Source organism: Myxine glutinosa, chromosome 6 (genome assembly GCF_964187855.1).
Source record: "Myxine glutinosa chromosome 6, kmMyxGlut1.1, whole genome shotgun sequence".
NCBI classification, from domain to species: domain Eukaryota; kingdom Metazoa; phylum Chordata; class Myxini; order Myxiniformes; family Myxinidae; genus Myxine; species Myxine glutinosa.
The window spans coordinates 1,600,308-1,612,052 of NC_136266.1; positions in this window are offsets into that span (position 1 = coordinate 1,600,308).

Genomic DNA, 11,745 nt, shown 5'->3' on the forward strand with positions numbered 1-11,745 from the left:
TGTTTATTTGGCCTCACAATTTGGCTCCCTTTATTGTATGTTTTGTGTGTCCGTTTTTTTTTGTTTGTTTTTTTGTGATTGGTGTTAGTTAGCTCTTACATGATCCTCGATCTCGAAAGGTGAGCATGAGCCTCGAAAAAAGAACAAAATAGCTCACATTAATCACAAAATATAGGGAGTGGGAGACAAGATGGGGAGAGGGAGGGAAGCACACAAGCACAACATTTGAGAGCAGGGACATCGGGAAATCTGTGGGAGGGAGAGGGCTTGGGGGAAGAAAGTGTGGGAAGGGCGGGGGGGATGGGTGGGAGAGGATATAAAACACATGGACACTGCCAGGACTTCCAGGAAAGAAGTTGAAATTTCAAAAATTGGATCTGGGGTGAATTAATGGGGGTAGAAAAGATCAAGGTTTTGGATGGGGGAAGATAAGAGATGGTGGTGAACAGCTGTTTTAAAGACCTGGAGGGAGGAGAGGGATTGAAGAGAGTGAGGGAGTTTGTTCCAGAGGTGGGAGAAAAGAGGAATGAAGGAGTGAAGGTGAGCAGAGAGTCTTGATTTTGGCAGTTTAACGATAAGAGGGTTGCAGGCAGATATTGTGCGACCTGTAGGAATATTTTGGGGACAGAGCCCAGAGAGAGCTGGGGGGGCAAGGCCGGAGAGGAGTCGGTAGAAGACAGAAAGACCACCAACCTGCCTGCGGTGAGTAAGTGAAAGGCCCTCGGATGTAGCTTCATCGCGGGAGATTCCAATGATTCTGAAAGCCTTGGTTTCAACAGCGTGAAGCCGAGCTAGGTGAGAGGCAGGAGCACCAGCCCATAGGGGAGAACAGTATTCCATTGAGCTGCGGATGAAAGCCTTGTATGTGGTGAGGAGTTCAGGTGTGCCAAGGAAGGACTTCGCACGACGGAGGATGCCCAGTCGGCGACTGGTTTTGGAGGCCAGCTTGGAAATGTGGTTTTCCCAGGAAAGATCATGGCAGATTGTGAGACCCAAAAGCTTGAGTGACAGAACTTCTTGGAGAGGATTGTTCAGAAAGTAGATGGGAGGTTTGTCCAGTCGGTCTTTTCGGAAAGACAAAGTAAGAGAGTGAGATTTGTCAGGATTAAAAGACATGTTCCACTTGTTTGACCAGTCTGTGATTTTGTCCAAATCTGCAGAGAGTGAGGAGGCTGCAGACTGCCGATCTGAGGGATGTGGTATGGAGCGGCAGAGAGTGCAGTCATCAGCAAAGAGATAGAGAGGATTTTCCAGAGAGTCGGAGAGATCATTGATGAAGACCAGAAAAAGCACAAGGCCCAGAACACTGCCTTGGGGAACTCCAGCCTGAACAGGAAGGGGAGATGAGGCAACACCATTCAGGGCCACACGTTGCCTACGACCAGAGAGGAAGTCCGCCAGCCATGCGTGGAGATTTCCATGGATACCATCGGAGGAGAGTTTGGTGAGCAGAGCGGGGTGCCAGACCTTATCGAAGGCACGTGATATGTCAAGGGAGACAGCTTAAATTTCCTGTTTGACATTGAGGACCTCCATCCATTGTTGAGAGAGCAGAAGCAGCATGTCCAGAGTAGAGTTACCTGTTCTGAAACCACATTGATCATCAGAGGTCAAGCAATTGGAGAAGCAGAAGGATTTGATATCTGAAGCAATGATGGATTCCATGACTTTGCTGATTATTGGGAGCAGGCTGATTGGTCTGTCATTGCAATGATCTGTTTTTGCACCTTTTTGTGTAAAGCGGTAATGTTGGCTGATTTTCAAGCTGATGGCAGATGACCTTGAGCAAAAGAGAGGGTGAAGAGAACAGAGAGAGGGTGAGATGGAGTGGCACAGCGAGATTTTAGGACCCGTGGGCTGATGCCATCTGGTCCAGTTGCAGAATCAGAGTCGAGGTTTGACAGAAACTTCTCCACCTTGATTTTGAGGCAAACACTGAGTTGAGGCATTCGGCTTTGTCAACAGCGGTGTCGGCTGTGTAGCCATTTGAGGAAAGAGAGGGAATGGAGGGGCAACAAACACCAGAAACAGATTGGACCAGACGCCACCAGGATTTGGAGGAGAGATACAGGTTTGAGAGTTCAGTCTTGAGAGTAGAAAGATAATGTTTCCTGGCTCTCCTGAGGGTAGACACACACTTGTTCCGGGCTTTGTGAAAGGGATGGAGATTGCCTTCCGTTGGATTTGCCTTCCGTGAGGCGAAGGCAAGTTGTTTCTGGGCAACTGCCACAGCACAATATTCCGTGTACCATGGGCGGGAAAAATGGTATGACAACTGAAGTCGAGATGGGATAAATCTGTGCATGAGAGAGAGCAATTTACTTTGGAAGAATTCCCAGGATGAGTTGATGTCGGAGGCAGTAGAGATGGGAGACCAGTCCAGATGATTGATGGTTGCTTGAAAACCGTGCCAGTTGGCCTGAGTGAAATGCCAGACTCGTCGACGCTGAGCAGGCTCTCTGAGAATGGCCAGAGAGATATCCACTTTAACAAGCATATGGTCAGATGAACCGATTGGAGCAGAAGAAGAGCAGCAGACATTTGTAGGGAAGTTAGTCATAACCAAGTCTAGAAGAGAAGATGCTCTGTTGACTGAAATCCGGGGCGGGAAATTGACAGATTGTGTCAGTCCTAGTTGGTCGCAGAAGTCCTTTGCTGAGGTGCCATGGCTGGTGAGAGCGGTACCCACACCCAGCCAGCTGGGATGATGACGGTTGAAGTCACCACATATGAGGAAGAGAGAGTTGGGATGAGTCGATAGAAGTTGGTCCATGTTATCAGACAGCGAGATGTAGATGGAGTCATCACTGTTTTGTGGACGGTACAACTCACATACTGTAGGAACAAAAGGTGGGAGCAGAGGGTAAGCCGTAGCCAGAGGTTCTCCAGATCAAGCAGATCAAGTCTGGGGTGTCAGAAGCAACCTGTATGGAGAGATCAGTCAGGTTTGAGCGAAGGCCCCGGATGTTTGAGGTCCATACCGTTAAGGAAGAGTGAAGGGGAGCATTGGACACAGAGGAGGGGAGGGGAGGGGTAGGGTAAGATGAGGGAGGAGAGGGGGAGGTAGGGAGAGCTGTTGATAATGTGTCAGAGATTTCAGAAGAGCTCGGAGAAAGGGAAGGATGAGGAGGACAAAAGGTTTGATGGTGATTGGGTGAGGCACAGTGAGGTGTTGTTTGAGGGGTGAGTAGGGGCAGAGAGAGAGAAAGATGGTTGGCGGAGATGGAGTTAAGATTTGGAAGGGAGAGGAAGCGGGGAGGACACTTTGAGGAGGAGGGGTGAGAGGGGAGAATTGGAGAAAAAAGGAGGGTGGGGAGACTTGAAGGGGAAGGGGGAGTTTTGAAGGGGAGATGTGAGGGGGGAATTTAGAAGGGGAGGGGTGAGGGGTCCGTTTGGAGTTTAGAAAGTATTGGATGATTTATGGAAAACGAACATTTATTGCAAAACGAGTTTCTTGTGATTTTCGAGTCAGAGATCTGTTTGAAATTATTGGAGGAGGGGTCTATTTAGGCTCTATATCTATTTAGGTCCTTCTATTTAGATCTTCTATTTATTTACAATATATCCATTTAGGATCTTCATGAAAGAAAGTTCCTTTAAAAGTTATAAAAGAGAGAAAATGTGGTGGTGGTGGTGGGGGCCCTGAGGTTGGTTGCCTCAGCGCCCGTGTTGGCTCTTGACGTGCCTGCCTGCACCCACACCACTGGATGCACCCACACCACTGCCTGAACTCACACCACTGCCTGCACTCACACCACTGCCTGCACTCACACCACTGCCTGCACTCACACCACTGCCTGCACTCACACCACTGCCTGCACTCATACCACTGCCTGCACCCACACCTGTCTGCACTCACACCACTGCCTGCACTCACACCACTGCCTGTACTCACACCACTGCCTGCACTCACACCACTGCCTGCACCCACACCTGTCTGCCCTCACACCACTGCCTGTACTCACACTACTGGATGCATCCACACCACTGGATGCACCCACACCACTGCCTGTACCCACACCACTGCCTGCACCCATACCACTGCCTGCACTCACACCACTGGATGCACCCACACCCATGGATGCACCCACACCACTGCCTGCACTCACTGCACCCACACACTTCACCACCCACACAATCACCAATCTCCTCAGCAAACAAACTCTATAAACATGACAAAGTCTGCATACAAATTTCTCACATTCTGCTCCTTGCTGCACATTCTCCATGAACGAATAACTATCCACAAGTGAACAATCTCCTCTCACTTCCTACACCACTGAATGAGAACCGTCTGTCTGCTTCCTTTATTCCTGATATGGCCACATTAAATATCCATCACACATTATGTACTCCTCTTCCCTCCTCCATCACTCTCTATTACCCTTTTCCCAACAATATCTTCTTCCACTCTCCATCGCCCTCTTTTACCCTTTTTCCCAACAATATCCTCTTCCCTTCTCCATCGCTCTTTTACCTTTTTTCCCCCAACAATATCCTCTTCCCTTCTCCATCGCTCTCTTTTACCCTTTTTCCCCCAACAATATCCTCTTCCCTTCTCCATCGCTCTCTACTTTTCTTTTTCCCAACAATATCCTCTTCCCTTCTCCATCGCTCTCTTTTACCCATTTTCCCCAACAATATCCTCTTCCATTCTCCATCGCCCTCTTTTACCCTTTTCCCCAACAATATCCTCTTCCCTTCTCCATCGCTCTCGATTACCCTTTTTCCCTAACAATATCCTCTTCCATTCTCCATCGCTCTCTATTACCCTATTTCCCAACAATATCCTCTTCCCTTCTGCATCGCTCGCTATTACCCTTTTTCCCCAACAATATCTTCTTCCCTTCTCCATCGCTCTCTTTTACCCTTTTCCCAACAATATCCTTTTCCCTTCTCCATCGCTCTCTATTACACTTTTTCCCCAACAATATCTTCTTCCCTTCTCCAAAGCTCTTACATCTTTTTCCCAACAATATCCGCTTCCCTTCTCCATACCTCTGTTTTACCCTTTTTCCCCAACAATATCTTCTTCCCTTCTCCAACTCTCTCTTTTACCCTTTTTCCCCAACAACATCCTTGTCCCTTCTCCATTGCTCTCTATTACCCTTTTTCCCCAACAATATCCTCTTCCCTTCTCCATCGCTCTCTTTTACCCTTTTTCCCCAACAATATCCTCTTCCTTTCTCCATCGCCCTCTTTTACCCTTTTCCCCAACAATATCCTCTTCCATTCTCCATCGCTCTCTATTACCCTTTTCCCCCAACAATATCTTCTGCCATTCTCCATCGCTCTCTTTTACCCTGTTCCCCCAACAATATCCTCTTCCTTTCTCCATCGCTCTCTATTACCCTTTTTCCCAACAATTTCCTCTTCCCTTCTCCATCGCTCTCTATTACCCTTTTTCCCCAACAATATCTTCTTCCCTTCTCCAAAGCTCTGTATTCACCTTTTTCCCAACAATATCCTCTTCCCTTCTCCATCGCTCTCTTTTACCCTTTTTCACAACAATTTCCTCTTCCCTTCTCCATCGCTCTCTAGTACCCTTTTTCCCCAACAATATCTTCTTCCCTTCTCCAAAGCTCTGTGTTACATCTTTTTCCCAACAATATCCTCTTCCCTTCTCCATCGCTCTCTTTTACCCTTTTTCACCAAAAAATATCTTCTGCCCTTCTCCATCGCTCTCTTTTACCCTTTTTCCCAACAATATCCTCTTTCCTTCTCAATCACTCACTTTTACCCTTTTTCCCCAACAATATCTTCTGCCCTTCTCCATCGCTCTCTTTTACCCTTTTTCCCAACAATATCCTCTTCCCTTCTCCATCGCTCTGTTTTACCCTTTTCCCCCAACAATATCCTCTTCCTTTCTCCATCGCTCTCTTTTACCCTTTTCCCAACAATTTCCTCTTCCCTTATCTATCGCTCTCTTTTACCCTTTTTCCCCAACAATATCCTTTTCCCTTCTCCATCGTTCTCTTTTACCCTTTTCCCAACAATATCCTTTTCCCTTCTCCATCGTTCTCTTTTACCCTTTTCCCAACAATATCCTTTTCCCTTCTCCATCGCTCTCTATTACCCTTTTTCCCCCAACAATATCTTCTTCCCTTCTCCAAAGCTCTCCATTACCCTTTTTCCTCAACAATATCCTCTTCCCTTCTCCATCGCTCTCTATTACACTTTTTCCCCAACAATATCTTCTTCCCTTCTCCAAAGCTCTGTGTTTCATCTTTTTCCCAACAATATCCTCTTCCCTTCTCCATCGCTCTCTTTTACTCTTTTTCACCAAAAATATCTTCTGCCCTTCTCCATCGCTCTCTTTTACCCTTTTTCCCAACAATATCCTCTTCCCTTCTCAATCACTCTCCTTTACCCTTTTTCCCCAACAATATCTTCTGCCCTTCTCCATCGCTCTCTTTTACCCTTTTTCCCAACAATATCCTCTTCCCTTCTCCATCGCTCTGTTTTACCCTTTTCCCCCAACAATACCCTCTTCCTTTCTCCATCGCTGTCTATGACACCTTTTTCCCAAAATATCCTCTTCCCTTCTCCATCGCTCTCTATTACCCTTTTCCCCCAACAATATCCTCTTCCTTTCTCCATCGCTCTCTTTTACCCTTTTCCCAACAATTTCCTCTTCCCTGATCTATCGCTCTCTTTTACCCTTTTTCCCCAACAATATCCTTTTCCCTTCTCCATCGTTCTCTTTTACCCTTTTCCCAACAATATCCTTTTCCCTTCTCCATCACTCTATATTAGACTTTTCCCCCCAACTATATCCTCTTCCCTTCTCCATCGCTCTCTTTTACCCTTTTTCCCCAACAATATCCTCTTCCTTTCTCCATCGCCCTCTTTTACCCTTTTCCCCAACAATTTCCTCTTCCATTCTCCATCGCTATTAACCTTTTCCCCCAACAATATCCTCTTCCTTTCTCCATCGCTCTCTTTTACCCTTTTTCCCAACAATTTCCTTTCCCTTCTTCATCGCTCTCTATTACCCTTTTCCCCCAACAATATCTTCTTCCCTTCTCCATCGCTCTCTTTTACCCTTTTTCCCAACAATATCCTCTTCCCTTCTCCATCGCTCTCTTTTACCCTTTTTCCCCAAAATATACTCTTCCCTTCTCCATCGCTCTCTATTACCCTTTTCCCCCAACAATTTCCTCTTCCATTCTCCATCGCTCTCTATTACCCTTTTCGCCCAACAATATCCTCTTCCTTTCTCCATCGCTCTCTTTTACCCTTTTTCCCAACAATTTCCTCTTCCCTTATCTATCGCTCTCTTTTACCCCTTTTCCCCAACTATATCCTTTTCCCTTCTCCATCGCCCTCTTTTACCCTTTTCAAAACAATATCCTTTTCCCTTCTCCATCGCTCTCTATTACCCTTTTTCCCCCAACAATATCTTCTTCCCTTCTCCAAAGCTCTCTGTTACACCTTTTTCCAAACAATATCCTCTTCCCTTCTCCATCACTCTGTTTTACCCTTTTTCCCCAAAAATATCTTCTGCCCTTCTCCATCGCTCTCTTTTACCCTATTCCCCAACAATATCCTCTTCCCTTCTCCATCGCTCTCTTTTACCCTTTTTCCCCAACAATATCTTCTTCCCTTCTCCAACGCTCTCTTTTACCCTTTTCCCCAACAATATTTTCTGCCCTTCTCCATCGCTCTCTTTTACCCTTTTTCCCCAACAATATCCTCTTCCCTTCTCCATCGCTCTCTTTTACCCTTTTCCCCCAACAATATCTTCTTCCCTTATCTATCGCTCTCTTTTACCCTTTTCCCAACAATATCCTTTTCCCTTCTCCATCGCTCTCTATTACCCTTTTTCCCCAACAAATCCACTTCCCTTCTCTGTCGCTCTCTTTTACCCTTTTTCCCCAACAATATCTTCTTCCCTTCTCCAAAGCTCTCTTTTACTCTTTTTCCCCAACAATATCCTCTTCCCTCCTCCATCACTCTCTTTTACCCTTTTTCCCCAACAATATCCTCTTCCCTTCTCCATCGCTCCCTTTTACCCTTTTTCCCAACAATTTCCTCTTCCCTTCTCCATTGCCCTCTTTTACCCTTTTTCCCCAACAATATCCTCTTCCCTTCTCCAAAGCTCTCTTTTACTCTTTTTCCCCAACAATATCCTCTTCCCTCCTCCATCACTCTCTTTTACCCTTTTTCACCAAAAATATCCTCTTCCCTTCTCCATCGCTCTCTTTTACCCTTTTTCCCCAACAAATCCTCTTCCCTTCTCCATCGCTCTCTTTTACCCTTTTTCCCAACAATTTCCTCTTCCCTTCTCCATCGCCCTCTTTTACCCTTTTTCCCCAACAAATCCTCTTCCCTCCTCCATCACTTTCTTTTACCCTTTTTCCCCAACAATATCCTCTTCCCTTCTCCATCGCTCTCTTTTACCCTTTTTCCCAACAATTTCCTCTTCCCTTCTCCATCGCCCTCTTTTACCCTTTTTCCCCAACAATATCCTCTTCCCTTCTCCATCGCTCTCTTTTACCCTTTTCCCCCAACAATATCTTCTTCCCTTATCTATCGCTCTCTTTTACCCTTTTCCCAACAATAACCTTTTCCCTTCTCCATCGCTCTCTATTACCCTTTTTTCCCAACAAATCCTCTTCCCTTCTCCATCGCTCTCTTTTACCCTTTTTTCTCAACAATATCCTCTTCCCTTCTCCGTCGCTCTCTATTTCTCTTTTTCGCAACAATATCCTTTCCCTTCTCCATCGCTCTCTATTACCCTTTTTCCCCAACAATATCCTCTTCCCTTCTCCATCGCTCTCTTTTGCCCTTTTTCCCCAACAATATCTTCTTCCCTTCTCCAAAGCTCTCTTTTACTCTTTTTCCCCAACAAGATTCTCTTCCCTCCTCCATCACTCTCTTTTACCCTTTTTCCCCAACAATATCCTCTTCCCTTCTCCATCGCTCTCTTTTACCCTTTTTCCCAACAATTTCCTCTTCCCTTCTCCATCGCCCTCTTTTACCCTTTTCCCCCAACAATATCATCTTCCCTTCTCCAAAGCTCTCTTTTACTCTTTTTCCCCAACAATATCCTCTTCCCTCCTCCATCACTCTCTTTTACCCTTTTTCCCCAACAATATCCTCTTCCCTTCTCCATCGCTCTCTTTTACCCTTTTTCCCAACAATTTCCTCTTCCCTTCTCCATCGCCCTCTTTTACCCTTTTTCCCCAACAATATCCTCTTCCCTTCTCCATCGCTCTCTTTTACCCTTTTCCCCCAACAATATCTTCTTCCCTTATCTATCGCTCTCTTTTACCCTTTTCCCAACAATATCCTTTTCCCTTCTCCATCGCTCTCTATTGCCCTTTTTCCCCAACAAATCCTCTTCCCTTCTCCATCGCTCTCTTTTACCCTTTTTTCTCAACAATATCCTCTTCCCTTCTCCGTCGCTCTCTATTTCTCTTTTTCGCAACAATATCCTTTCCCTTCTCCATCGCTCTCTATTACCCCTTTTCCCCAACAATATCCTCTTCCCTTCTCCATCGGTCTCTTTTACCCTTTTTCCCCAACAATATCCTCTTCCCTTCTCCATCGCTCTCTTTTACCCTTTTTCCCAACAATTTCCTCTTGCCTTCTCCATCGCCCTCTTTTACCCTTTTTCCCCAACAATATCCTCCTCCCTTCTCCATCGCTCTCTTTTACCCTTTTTCCCCAACAATATCCTCTTCCCTTCTCCATCGCTCTCTTTTACCCTTTTTCCCCAACAATATCCTCTTCCTTTCTCCATCGCCCTCTTTTCCCTTTTCCCCAACAATTTCCTCTTCCATTCTCCATTGCTATTCCCCTTTTCCCCCAACAATATCCTCTTCCTTTCTCCATCGCTCTCTTTTACCCTTTTTCCCAACAATTTCCTTTCCCTTCTCCATCGCTCTCTATTACCCTTTTCCCCAACAATATCTTCTTCCCTTCTCCATCGCTCTCTTTTACCCTTTTTCCCAACAATATCCTCTTCCCTTCTCCATCGCTCTCTTTTACCCTTTTTCCCCAAAATATACTCTTCCCTTCTCCATCGCTCTCTATTACCCTTTTCCCCCAACAATTTCCTCTTCCATTCTCCATCGCTCTCTATTACCCTTTTCCCCCAACAATATCCTCTTCCTTTCTCCATCGCTCTCTTTTACCCTTTTTCCCAAAAATTTCCCCTTCCCTTATCTATCGCTCTCTTTTACCCTTTTTCCCCAACTATATCCTATTCCCTTCTCCATCGCTCTCTTTTACCCTTTTCAAAACAATATCCTTTTCCCTTCTCCATTGCTCTCTATTACCCTTTTTCCCCCAACAATATCTTCTTCCCTTCTCCAAAGCTCTCTGTTACACTTTTTTCCCAACAATATCCTCTTCCCTTCTCCATCACTCTGTTTTACCCTTTTTCCCCAAAAATATCTTCTGCCCTTCTCCATCACTCTCTTTTACCCTATTCCCCAACAATATCCTCTTCCCTTCTCCATCGCTCTCTTTTACCCTTTTTCCCCAACAATATCTTCTTCCCTTCTCCAACGCTCTCTTTTACCCTTTTTCCCCAACAATATTTTCTGCCCTTCTCCAAAGCTCTCTGTTACACTTTTTTCCCAACAATATCCTCTTCCCTTCTCCATCACTCTGTTTTACCCTTTTTCCCCAAAAATATCTTCTGCCCTTCTCCATCGCTCTCTTTTACCCTATTCCCCAACAATATCCACTTCCCTTCTCCATCGCTCTCTTTTACCCTGTTCCCCAACAATATCCTCTTCCCTTCTCCATCGCTCTCTTTTACCCTTTTTCCCCAACAATATCCTCTTCCCTTCTCCATCGCACTCTTTTACCCTTTTTCCCAACAATTTCCTCTTCCCTTCTCCATCGCCCTCTTTTACCCTTTTTCCCGAACAATATCCTCTTCCCTTCTCCAAAGCTCTCTTTTACTCTTTTTCCCCAACAATATCCTCTTCCCTCCTCCATCACTCTCTTTTACCCTTTTTCCCCAACAATATCCTCTTCCCTTCTCCATCGCTCTCTTTTACCCTTTTTCCCAACAATTTCCTCTTCCCTTCTCCAAAGCTCTCTTTTACTCTTTTTCCCCAACAATATCCTCTTCCCTCCTCCATCACTCTCTTTTACCCTTTTTCCCCAACAATATCCTCTTCCCTTCTCCATCGCTCTCTTTCACCCTTTTTCCCCAACAATATCCTCTTCCCTTCTCCAAAGCTCTCTTTTACTCTTTTTCCCCAACAATATCCTCTTCCCTCCTCCATCACTCTTTTACCCTTTTTCCCCAACAATATCCTCTTCCCTTCTCCATCGCTTTCTTTTTCCCTTTTTCCCAACAATTTCCTCTTCCCTTCTCCATCACCCTCTTTTACCCTTTTTCCCCAACAATATCCTCTTCCCTTCTCCATCGCTCTCTTTTACCCTTTCCCCCCAACAATATCTTCTTCCCTTATCTATCGCTCTCTGTTACCCTTTTTCCCCAACAAATCCTCTACCCTTCTCCATCGCTCTCTTTTACCCTTTTTTCTCAACAATATCCTCTTCCCTTCTCCGTCGCTCTCTATTTCTCTTTTTCGCAACAATATCCTTTCCCTTCTCCATCGCTCTCTATTACCCTTTTTCCCCAACAATATCCTCTTCCCTTCTCCATCGCTCTCTTTTACCCTTTTTCCCCAACAATATCCTCTTCCCTTCTCCATCGCTCTCTTTTACCCTTTTTTCTCAACAATATCCTCTTCCCTTCTCCGTCGCTCTCTATTT